The following is a 13,118-nucleotide window of genomic DNA, read 5'->3' as shown; positions in this document are numbered from 1 at the left end:
AACTCCATAGCAAGATGACCATGTGGTGCATAAGAAAAACTATGGATATTCAAGGGAGGACAAGACACACTTGTTACAAAAACTGGTGTTTGCACGTTTCAAGGACACTCAATACAATTTACAAGATTTTTGTGATAGTGACCTACTACATTACACACATCAAATTACATGTGACATAGATTACAGTGATTTCAAGGGCAACAGTGCATGGTTTCATAACTTCAGACAATGCTACAGAACTGGAAGATGTAAGATAATGAAATTTCAAATAAACTGTAAAATTGACAATGCACAGCAAACTGCAATATCAGCCTGAAAATTTGTAGATGAGATAAACAAACTTATCCCAACATTCACTAAGGAATTTGTTTTCAACTCTGACCAATCACTATTTGAATAGGAAGTGCATGTGAAAGGAATGCTGGAAATTAGGGGTACCAAGAGGGTTGTATCAAGATCAGCTAGCATCAATGCCTTAATGCATTCATATACAATTATGCTGACTGTTAATCTGGATGGTAAATTGGTGAAAAGTTATTTATTGTGCTGTGAGAAACTGGAGGTGCTCTGAGCATTATGATTTTTTCTCATTTGCATGTTGTTGCCAGGATAGTAGGGAATATTTACATTACAGCAAGAAAGAGGGGTAAAATGGGTGTAAGATAGTTACAAATATGGTATGCACAAACTATCCCTTCTGAAAAGTGCAAGACACAATGCATACCACCTAGAACCATGGTGCAAATTCAGCCTCTGGATGTTTGGTTCCTCCATGCCTATAAAACATATTACTGCACTTCTGTAGTGTACCATTTGTCATTAGATGTTCATGGGGCAAGTTAAGTGTTTTATTCATACATTTCTTGAATGTTGACGATGTTCATTTTGTGAAGTGTAATACATACTTCCCATTGAAGGCTAATCTCTGCACCTCCCAGACACTCATCATCTGTTGCCTTACTGATGTATGTGGTGAGTCATTAGCAGCTAATATTGTGTCTGTCATAAAGTTAACACAACAATTTCAAATGAGCCTCACTAATGGCTGAACTTGTGACCTCGCACTCAAGGGGTTCCTCGTTTGATTAAGAAATTCTATTGATTTTCAAATCAAGACAGAATCTGGTTACACATTAGACACATTTACTACAAAACACAATACCAACAAATTCATATTAAAAATAATGAAAAATGTGGACAAACCCCAAAATATACCTAAAAGCTCTATTTAGTTTGAACTTGACAATAATAGTTTAAAACTCTGAAAGAAGATATCTGTTATTTCAGAACTATTACTGTTTCCCGTGACACCTAAAATTATACCAGTTAATATGCTCTTCAAATTAGATGCTTTCCTTATACTGTATGTAGACAGAATGGTGAAATTCAGGCAGTATTCAATTTACAAAAATGTCCTTATTATCATTTACAAATTATGCAGTGACAGACTTACAACTGTGAAACTGACAGATAATGCTACACATTAAGGTACTTAGGGAATGTATCTCCATAAGAGTCTTTACTCTTTTGATCCTTTCAAGATGTGTAGAAGAGTGTACATTTTACCGTCACATATTTTTTCCATCTGTGGAAATGGAATGATGATGACAATGGCAAGATGGGTGAGCAGTATTAAAATGTTTAACCTTCGCCACTGAAATCATTTATTTTTCATACTACACATTCCAGAAGGTTGAAAATATCTTCTAAAACATGTCGCCTGAGGAATAAATCAAACCAGTGTAAAAGTCAAACATATTATGATAGATTGCTTCCTACTCTCTCACATACTGAGAGACGTTCCCATTTTCTTCACTGATGGAGTAAATTTAGAAAGACTGGCTATATGCCTGTGCATTGATTGCTATTAATCTAAAACTTTCTTGTTGATTTCTGCAAGATAATTATGCAGAGAACTGGAAGATAATTCCTGAAATAGGGACGATGTGATAGATGAAGATTCCAAACAGCATCTTCACAAGTTATCCAGCTTGCTGACATCCTATTCTCACCTTGGGGCACCACTAACTAACCCCCATAATGCCCACAGTGCTCCTCCTTGTCAGTCCCTCATAGCACCTAGACTCTGCTTAGCTGACGTTTTCAACCTACCGCATCCTCAGAAACCCCCTACCAACAATCCATGAAATCCATTGCCAAAACACTCCCAGAACACTGTTGTTAACCTCTCCACCAAAATTCTCAGTGCCATACAGGTTTCAGTCCTGCCCAGAGCCTCAAATTCAGGTCTACTCCATGGCTTAACCATGTTGGGCTCATGAAAGACCTACTCTCCTTCTCCTGCTCCCTACATTGGAACCACTTCTTCACCACCAACCCCTCCAACCAAAGCCAATCCAGTCTTAACATTAAACATTGCTTGTCCCAATTTGCACCACCATCCAACCATGACCCTGTCATACTCCTATCTAACCACCCCTTGGTGACCTTCCAGGAATTCCTAACTTCCAACCTTGCCGCACTATCCTTCCCCAGATCCTTCCCAAAGAACAAACTTCCAGCAGAAGAAAGGACTGCCCTACACAACCTAAAAATGGATCGTGACCTAATCATCCTCCCAGCAGACAATGGGCCTCCACCAGTTGTCTGACACCTCCACCTACCAGCTGTGCCAAAATGATCCCATCTCAGAAGTCCACCAGAGCCTTCAATCCCTGCCAAAATCCATAAGCCCTTTCCAGAACCTCTTCCCTGAATCCATCTCCCTACTCACCCCAACAACAGACCTCACACCCACCTTCTACATGCTTCCCAAAATCCCCAAACCTAAAAATCCTGGGCACCCCACTGTTGCTGGTTATAGTGCCCCTACTGGAAGAATCTCAGCCCTTGTTGACCAATATGTGCAACCAATTTTCCAAGCCCTATCCTCCCACATTAAAGAAACCAACCACTTAATCCACCAGCTCTCCATCATCCCCACACCCTCATCTCCTGGATTCCTACTCAGTATTGTTGATGCAATCTCCTTTTATACAAACATCCTTCATGCCCATGGCCTTGCTGTGATTGAACACTACCTCTCCCAGTGCCCTGCATATCCCAAACCTACCTTTCACACCTAACCAACAACTTCCTAACCCATAATTACATCACCTTTGAAGGGAAGGTATACAGACAAATCCATTTCACACATAGGGTTCTGCGTTGGATTCCTGCGCAGGTTGGGGATTTTCTCTGCCCACGGACTGGATTTTTGTGTCGTCCTCATCATTTCATCATCATTTGTGACAGTGGCTAGATTGAACTGTGTAAAAAATTGGACTGTGTCAAAATTGGGACTTTGTACGGGTGCTGATGACCTTGCAGTTGAGTGCCTAACAAACCAAACATCATCATTAAATTCATTGCACAGCCATGGGCACCTGCATGGCAGCCTCCATGCCAACCTCTTCATGGACTACCCATGGGAAACATTCCTAGCTTCCCAAAACCCCAGACCCTGGGTCTGGTTGATGACATCTTTATAATCTGAACCCAAGGACACCTTATCCTCACTCCTCCGCAACCTCAACAGCTTCTCTCCCATCCATTTCACCTGGTCCTCCTCCACCCATCATGCCACCCTCCTAGAAGTCAATCTCCTCCTCTCAGATGGCTCCATCCACACCTCAGTCCACATAAAACCCACCAATCACCAACAGTACTTGCACTTTGACAGCTGCCACTCCTTACACACCAAAAAATCCCTTGCCTATAACCTGGCCACCCACGGCAGACACATCTGCAGTGATGAGAACTTCCTCTCCCAGTATGCTGAAGGCCTCACAAAGGCCTTCGCAGATAGGCAATATGCTCCAGATCTAATTTGTAAACAGATCTCCTGTGCCATATCCTTGCACACACATGATTCTCATATCCAATGAAGTACCCCCTTTGTCACCTAATAACACCTGGGACTGGAATGACTGAACCACATCCTTCATCAGGGCTATGATTATCTATCATCATGCCCTCAAATGAGGGATATCTTACCCAAGATACTTCCAACCCCTCCCAAAGTGGTGCTCTGCCACCCACCCAACCACCACATGCAAGACCTGCCCAATCCACCCACCCAGAACCACCTACTCTAGTCCCGTTATAGGTTTATCCTACCCCATCAGGGGCTGGGCAACCTGTGAAAGCAGCCATGTTATATACCAGCCCTGCTGCAACCACTGCACAGTGTTTTACATTTGTATGACAACCATATAAAGACTGGCAATGGCAATGAAAGCGTTTCTGAAGAAGAGAAATTTGTTAACATCGAGTATAGATTTAAGTGTCAGGAAGTTGTTTCTGAAAGTATTTGTATGGAGTGTAGCCATGTATGGAAATGAAACATGGACAATAAATAGTTTGGACAAGAAGAGAATAGAAGCTTTTGAAATGTGGTGCTACAGAAGAATGCTGAAGATTAGATGGGTAGATCACATAACTAATGAGGAGGTATTGAATAGAATTGGGGAGAAGAGGAGTTTGTGGTGCAGCTTGACAAGAAGAAGGGATCGAATGGTAGGACATGTTCTGAGGCATCAAGGGATCACAAATTTAGCATTGGAGGGCAGCGTGGAGAGTAAAAATCATAGGGGGAGACCAAGAGATGAATACACTAAACAGATTCAGAAGGATGTAGGTTGCAGTTAAGTACTAGGAGATGAAGAAGGTTGCACAGGATAGAGTAGCATGGAGAGCTGCATCAAACCAGTCTCAGGACTGAAGACCACAACAACAATGACAACCAACAAGCTGTCAACTAGAATGAATGGTCACCACCAAACATTGCCAAAAACAAGTTGGACCACCCAGTGACACAACATGCAGCAGAGCACAACATGTGAGATTTCAATGGCTGCGCTCATACCATCTGGACCCTCCCCACAATCACCAGATTCTTTGAGCTGTGCAGATGGGAGCTATCATTACAGCACACCCTTCGCTCTCTTAATCTCCCTGGCCTAAACCTAAGGTAACTCACTGTCCCCCCCCCCCCCCACCCCTCCCCCCCAATCCCCTCACCCAATTGTGTGTGTGTGTGTGTGTGTGTGTGTGTGTGTGTGTGTGTACAGCATCCCTTGCCACAGTACCCCCATCCAATTTGTGTCAGCTAGTTGTGTGCTGCAATACCATACCCTAGTCTATGAAATCACATGCCCATCCCATCTGCCACCTGGCCCCTTTACTTGCACCCCTAGCTAGCCCATAGACAGCTCCCCACTCTCCCACAAGCCACCAGACAATTCCCCCAACCCCCTCACTGCTTCCCACCTCTCTACATCCCTCATCCAATCCCATCTCACACCCCCCACCTCACCCCAGTACACTCACCATGGGCCAGGAAAGAGCTAGCAGTCGACTGAGCTCAATGCAGGGAGAGAGTCATGTGCATGTGAGTGAGTGACGTGTGTTTGTGTGCATGTTTTTTGAACAAGCTTGAAAAAGGAAATTTATGCCAAAGCTAGCAAAATTTTGTACCTTTTGTTTGGGTACCTATTGACAATGCAATGTTGCTGCCTTTCAGAGTGTCATATCCTTTATTCCTAAATAATTACATAATAGGATTCTTTCTTAGAGACTCTTCTGTTTAAGCTTTCTCAGAATTTTTTACTCTCTCCCATGGCTGAATGAAATGACTTGTAATTTGAATTGTATTCACCAAAAATGATGGAAATTCTGTTACTGATATCAGCCTTGAACTCTGCTTCAATAAAGGTTTTAAATGTATGTTATACATTGATAGTCTTATAGTTCTCCCAATATCTTATGAATCAAATATACCTTGCTATGCACTTCACCTATCATTGAATATACACAATCATTCCTTTCTGTAACTCCTTTTGAATTTTTTGTGCCAGACATTTGTGTAATATGATCATTTCAGCTTTTCAGCTGTGACTTTCTTATCATGCCATCATAATTCTACTATCTTGTTACAATTTGAGAAGCACACAACATTTTTTTCCTCATGTAGACCTGTTAGCAGCCATCATACTGCGTTTATATTCTCTTGCAATTTGACTGCAGATTTCTTTTGTTTTTTTTGCAAATAATACTTCATGGTACATAAACCTATCATTTGAAAAAAGTCTGAAGTAGCAACTCATATCTGTCAAGTTATTGGTGTATAGCCTGAGCACCAATATTTAACTGTCCTAGTACTTTTCCCTTCAAAAGTATACTCAGAATTACTTGTCCACATAGACCCTTTTCCTAACCACAGAACTACATTCTGCTTATTAAGAAATCACTATTCCAGTTGGAAATACAGCTGGAAAACCCATACACTTCTAGTTTCTTTAATAGAAATCAGTAGGCACTCAACTAAAAACTTCTTAAAAAACACAAAACACAGTATATTTGAGGAAATACTATGGGAAGATCACGGATTTGCAATTTACATAATGTGCTGAATCCAGGCTTGTTGTCATACAGATATAAGCCATTTTATTAATATCATGATGTGTTTAACAATTCTGCTACTTGTGAATATCTGTAACACAGATCTGTCATTCTGTGACTAAGTTCAGCTGCCATTAAAGTGGTTGGGATTGGCTGTTCTTGTAATCTGCAGTTAATAACAGTTAAGGGTAAAGCTAATCCAGCAACAATTCTGTATACGACCTGACAGGGATTTCATTAATTTTTTGTGTCCTGTTACATTTTTGCAGTATCATTTATTTTGTAACACTGTTGATAGAATCACCTACTTATGGATATAACCATGATTGTTGTTGACAAGTATTAATGTGCCATAAAAGACTCTCCTAATTGCATTCATTGGTCTCCATTTCAAGCTGTCGTTGGCCATGGAAATCCTTCACAAATCCTCTGACCATGTCTACATCTTCTCTCCATTTCTTCTGTTTCCCAGCAAGTACATCCATTCAAAAGTAAATTTTCACCCTTTGTGATCTGGCTTTTCAGTGGAAGTCCTGACTATTGCAGTTTCAGTGTTTTAATTTAGGTCAATCCATTATTTACCCTAGTTCTATTTCCTATGTATTATTTCTAATTATATCTCCCAATTTGCAATTAGCAAGTTTCTTTCCAGTGACCTAAATATCTCCATTACTTTGTTTTCCTGATTTTGCACCTAAGTCCAAGTCTGCAAGACATATGAGAATATAGGATTCATACATAATCTATGGACCTTTTTCTTTAGGCAGAGAGATTTTAACTGTCACTAACTCACAAAACCTATCCACATTATGTACTTTATGACATGCATTCAAGAGACATAAGCATTACTGCCATATCATCAAAGAAATTTATTGTTAGCTTTGTATTAATGTCGTTAACATATATCCCAGAATTCTTATTCACTTCACTAAGTTCTTGGAATACCTCATATAGCTGATATATGTCAACTGCAAACAGCACAGTGTCATCTAAAAATCTCACGATTGAATTTATTTTCTGCTTTTGGGTGCTTTTTCATCAAATATAGGCTCCTAAGTGAAAATTTTGAAATTTAAAGTTACTTGACTGGAAGTGGATTTCCTTGCTTCACTCATCCTTAAGTTTTGTGTGATTTTCCTCCAGTTTAATGTCAGCTGCAAATTAGATATGTCAATATAAATTTTAACCATATTTTGTCATTTTAAAGAACCAAATATTGTTTTATGGAACATAGAATCAGAGGCCTTTGTATACTGACAAGGATTTTCGATATTTCTCATCATTTGACTCATTATATGTAGATATTTCACTACTGAAATGCCATTGCTAAATTTTCCTTGTTCTGCTGACTGGTTTTCTCTTACAGGTGAATCTGGGTTATTCAATCCTTAGCAAAAGTACAGTAACTTTATAGATGCAGTATTTCAAGAGTTTCCTTTGGAAAGGGGAATTTGAAAATAGAAATAACATTTTGGTTTCAACTTTGATTATTGTCACTTTGATCTTCCAAGTCACTGACTTCGGGTTGTACAATAAATTTTGTGTCACTGAGTCTTAACATATGACTACAACTTCTTAGGATTTTGGAAGAGGACCTGCAGAATGACTCTGCAAGAGTAGTAACTGGAATTTCACTCAGTGCACTTCTGATAGCCAAATCTGCCCTGATCATATCTGCATATCTTAATTTTTAGGATTTTTTGATATTTGTACTGCAGCAGTTTGAGTTTTGTGATATAATTCCTAATATTCTCTGATACGTCAGTTCAACACTGGCAGTGATCACCGTCTTGTGAGAGCAAGGGTTGAACTCAATGTAAGAAATGAAAGGAGTAAACTTATGAAAGAGAAGAGAAGGGTAATCAACCTCAAAAACCTGGAAAAACATTCCTCAAAATCCCAAGAAGTCCTCCAAACCAAGGTCCACGTAACTAAAGATTGTGATTTGGTGGAAATGATTGTTTCAAGTGCACAAGAAGTCGGTGGCCTATGCCAAAAAAATAAACAACCAAAGAAATTCAGTGCCAAAACTGAAACCCTTTTACAACAGAGGAGAGAAATGAAAATCCAAACCGATCGTGACATGGTTATGTATTCCGAACTATGTAAGGCAATGTGAAGAGAAATGAAAACTGACATACAGAAATTCACTGAAGACACCTTATGAGCAAGCTTGGAGAACAAGACAAGTTTAAAGTCAGCCAAACGCAAACTCACAATCGGTAAAAAGCAGATTATCGCACTCGATGGAAATGACAGTCAAATCACTGAAAAGGAGGCGGTTTTGAAGTTCATCAGAGACTTTTATAGCAATTTGTATAGCAATCCAGGGGAAAATTTGAGTGTATCTAATTTAAATAATATACCTAGTGTTCCAGATATACTCCCATCGGAAGTCAAGTGTGCTCTAGATAGCATGAAGTAGGGAAAAGTGCCAGGTGATGATGAGCTCAGCATTGACATCCTCAAACTGGCAGGAGAGGTAACAATAAATCACTTGGCAAAAGTATTTACTTCCTGCCTGCACTATGCTTCAATCCCACTATTGTGGAACAAGGCTAAGATTATTTTGATACACAAGAAAGGAAGTATTCACAATATTAAAAACTACCATCCTATCAGCTTGCTCTCAATTTTGTACAAAATTTTCACAAAGATCTTGTTAAACTGAATTAGTTCCACCCTAGGCTCAGCCCAACCTATAGAACAAGCTGGATTCTGAAGCAATTTTAGCACTATTGACCACATTCTGACCGTTAGTGAAGTGATAAGCAGAGCAAATGAATACCAACTGCCTCTCTGCATTGCCTTTGTTGACTTTGAAAAGGCATTTGACTCCGTTAGCCATGTAGCTGTCCTCCAAGCTTTCAGTGAGCAAGGAATGGGAGCAGCATACATTGAAGTGCTCAGGAAAATCTACGAGAATTCTTCAGCTTATGTTAAGATCGGCGAATCAACTCAAGAATTCCACATCATGAGGGGTGTCAAGCAAGGCGATCCCATCTCCCCAAAACTATTCTCTGCTGTATTGGAAATGGCTATGTCAAAGCTGAGCTGGGAAGGTAAGGGAATTAGAATTAATGGAAGAAGGCTTACCAACTTGAGATTTGCTGATGATATTGCCTTACTGGCCAAAGACTTCACAGAGCTCCAAAACTTAGTTACAGATCTTGCATCGGAATGTCAGCTGGTTGGCTTGAACATGAACCTTTCCAAAACAAAAGTAATATCCAACAAATGGGTCCCAGCTGGAGATGTGAAAGTCAAGGACAGTCTACTAGAAGAGGTCAGTGAATATGTCTACCTTGGCCAGATTATAAATATGAAGGGAGACATCAGGCCAGAAATCTATAGATGCATCAAGCTTGGCTGGCTAGCATTTGGGAAGAATTCAAAAGTATTCAGATCAAAAATGCCAGTAAATCTGAAGAAAGCAGTATATGATCAATGCATTCTTCCTGTGATGACGTATGGCTGCGAGACATGGACACTAAACTCATTCACAAAAGGGAAACTTAGGACAGCACAGAGAGCCATGGAGAGATCAATACTGGGCTACACAAGAAAGGACAGGAAAAGGGCAGATGACATCCAGTCTGTGACAAAGGTTATTGACATCTTAGAGAGAGTAGGTTCCTTGAAATGGCAGTGGGCTGGCCACGTTGCAAGAAGGAAAGACAACAGATGGACGAAGCTAGTACTGGACTGGAGTCCGAGAGAGCACCGGAGGCCTAGAGGAAGACCACCAGACAGATGGGACAAAGACATCAAGAAGATCGCTGGTAACACCTGGCAGAGAACTGCCCAAGACCGTCCCATTTGGAGAAGACTTCTGAAAGCCTACCTGAATCCATGACTCGAAGAGGCCACATCATATAATGATTGAATTGGCTGATGATGATGATTCTCTGAATTCTTGGAAAGTGACGGGTAGAGAATCTCTGCCATTTTAATTGTTTTACGATGTCCATAACAGTGTAGATAACTAACACAAAAAAAGGAATGAAACAAATCACAAATAATATTAAATTTGAAAAGGATAGCCATCTGACTTATTTTGACATTGCTTTAACATTGGTAAAATAGGTCATTATTGGAAGCTGAAAAGATATACTTTATACATACATCAAGAGCAAAATGTTCTGCCCAAAATAAAGTTAAAGGAAGGCAAGTCTCAAACAGACTGAGACAATTCAGATTAATCTCTTAAAAAACTGGAACTGCAACATGCAGAATAGTAATAAAAGTATGAGAGAAAATTGAAAAGAAACTGGTACAGCAATTAAATATTGTTGTTTGTTTAAGTCAAAACTATAGTTATCTGTTACATTTAATTCCCTTATAAGCCAATACATTGCTTTAACATTGGTAATATAGGTCATTATTGGAAGCTGAAAAGATACACTTTATACATACATCAAGAGCAAAATGTTCTGCCCAAAATAAAGTTAAAGGAAGGCAAGTCTCAAATAGACTGAGACAATTCAGATTAATCTCTTAAAAAACTGGAACTAAAACATGCAGAATAGTAATAAAAGTATGAGAGAAAATTGAAAAGAAACTGGTACAGCAATTAAAGATTGTTGTTTGTTTAAGTCAAAAATATAGTTATTTGTTACATTTAATTCTCTTATAAGCCAATACACTTTGTAAACACTTTTCCAGTTGGTAGATTCCATCCTGAAGTGGGATTTTTAAGCAGTCTGCAAAATGCCCAGCTATATCTGCCATATTCTATTCATCAGACTTAACATGTTTTCCAGCCAGAAATTTTGTTAAATACAAGGATAAATGGAAGTCAATGGATGCCATCTCTGATGAATATGGTGGATGTTCCAAAAATTTATATTCAAAATCCCTATGTTATCCCAATACCAAATTACTTTTGTCCATTGTCCCAATGAATTCCATCTTTTGCAGTTCAGACTTGTTTCCACTTCTTTTTCATTCAGTTGGCCTAGAGGACTTGTGCAGTATTTACTAGATATTGCTTCGTTGTTTGCAAGGCACATACTCATTAGGGGGATGGTGTCAATGTACAGAGTGAACTAGAACTGTACTGACAAACTTTCAGAGTTTGTTCAGGGATCCCTTCTGAGTAATCTGGTATTAGTGATCTACAGTCTCCAGCAGCTTGTTACGGGGTAATAACATGATGATGACTTACTCAATTTGTTTTCCTGATCACCTCTGTTTTTATGAAAATATCTCCACAACAGAAAAAAAGGCCTGTAATATGCTGTCACCACAATTTACAACACATAAAACAAAGCAATGTAACAACCCTTTAGATGCAAAAGTGGCTGCTGTCACTGCAGGAACAGCTCAGAATACCATTGTTGTACCACTCTTACATTGCATTCAGGGACCCCATGCACAAGATGCATATGAGCCAACTTTTCATGGACAAACCTATCTGACAGCTTTGCATTTAACATACAGATTAACTGACAGAAAAACAAACCTGAGACAGAACTGAGTTGTACTAAAAGCAAGCTTAGATGTGAACAGTAAAGTGGGCACTACTATTGTCAATAGCAAATACCTTTAGCTAAAGCAAGTTGTTTGTTTTCACACGAGACACACTCCACATACCATCTGAGATGTAGAAAGTTGGCTATCACCAAATCTGTTATGTCCCCTCCCCCATTAATTAACTTTGTTTCCAAAATTAATTTGTTTATTAAAATAGACATTTGACTAATGTTTAGTAGACATATGAAAACTTTAAGTTCATAGCCAAGCAACGCTCAATGTAACTATTACCTCAATCATTCAGTCAATTATTCTGAAGCTACTGGTATAATTAGTTTGACTGGAGAGCATATTAATTAGAGAGTATCATTAATTGGAAATATTCATACAGTATGGCTCTGCACATTTTGTATGAGTTCATAGACATTTTTCAATATAATGACTTGTGCCATTCAATAGTACATACACATTTTATCTTTCCTGAAATTAATTATCTTCTATGTTAATTGAATTTAAAGTTCCAAGAGGTTGCCACTTTTCATTGTAAATTCTGTTACAATCACTGTCAGATTTCAATCTCTGACTACATAATTTTGTTACTTTAATTTTTCTGTGCAAAATACATACTTCATTTATTAATTACTGCACTAAATAATAACTTCATGTAATTCACTCTAATTTGCAATATATCACTCACTCATGTAAACAAAGGGATTCACATTGCAGAAGACAACTAATATCGATGTTATTTTTTATAAATTTGCAACTAGCAGTATTTTCTGTAATCCAAAAGTCTACTGTCATGTTGAACAATCAGACTTCTGCTGGTTATTCATGCCTTTCTTGCACATTGATTCAATTGCATAACTCACAGTCTTCTTCAGGTGCTGTCTGCACCTATAAGAAAGATGCCAAAAACTAGCAATAACCTGATTGTTCAACAAGACAACGCCTCACTGGCAAAGCCTGAAGAATTACAAAATTCTATTGTTTCTTATAGTTCATCAAAACAGTTATATCCAACCTGGCTATTTTTAAAGCAGTATGTAGCTTTCATATGCAGATAAATGAAGTCCATATTTTCACTGTTGTGCACATTTTTCATTGCAATACAGATACAGAGCTAAATGGGGCAAGAACCCAAGCAAAATTCAATAACTCTGTAATGAGCCACTGGAGACCATGGGTCTCTTATACTAAAATACTCCGAAGGTATTCCTGAAAAACCTCTGAAAATTTTT

At 38.8% G+C, this 13,118-nt stretch overlaps 1 protein-coding gene across 1 annotated transcript in view; it reads right to left on the bottom strand.

The window, feature by feature from the left end:
- LOC124556243 (potassium voltage-gated channel unc-103) overlaps positions 1-13,118 on the bottom strand; it is a 700,301-nt gene that overhangs the window by 140,451 nt on the left and 546,732 nt on the right. The gene's annotated exons all lie outside the window — the stretch shown is intronic.

The sequence above is a fragment of the Schistocerca americana genome, chromosome X (genome assembly GCF_021461395.2).
Source record: "Schistocerca americana isolate TAMUIC-IGC-003095 chromosome X, iqSchAmer2.1, whole genome shotgun sequence".
NCBI classification, from domain to species: domain Eukaryota; kingdom Metazoa; phylum Arthropoda; class Insecta; order Orthoptera; family Acrididae; genus Schistocerca; species Schistocerca americana.
This window is presented reverse-complemented; position numbering and strand designations above follow the sequence as displayed.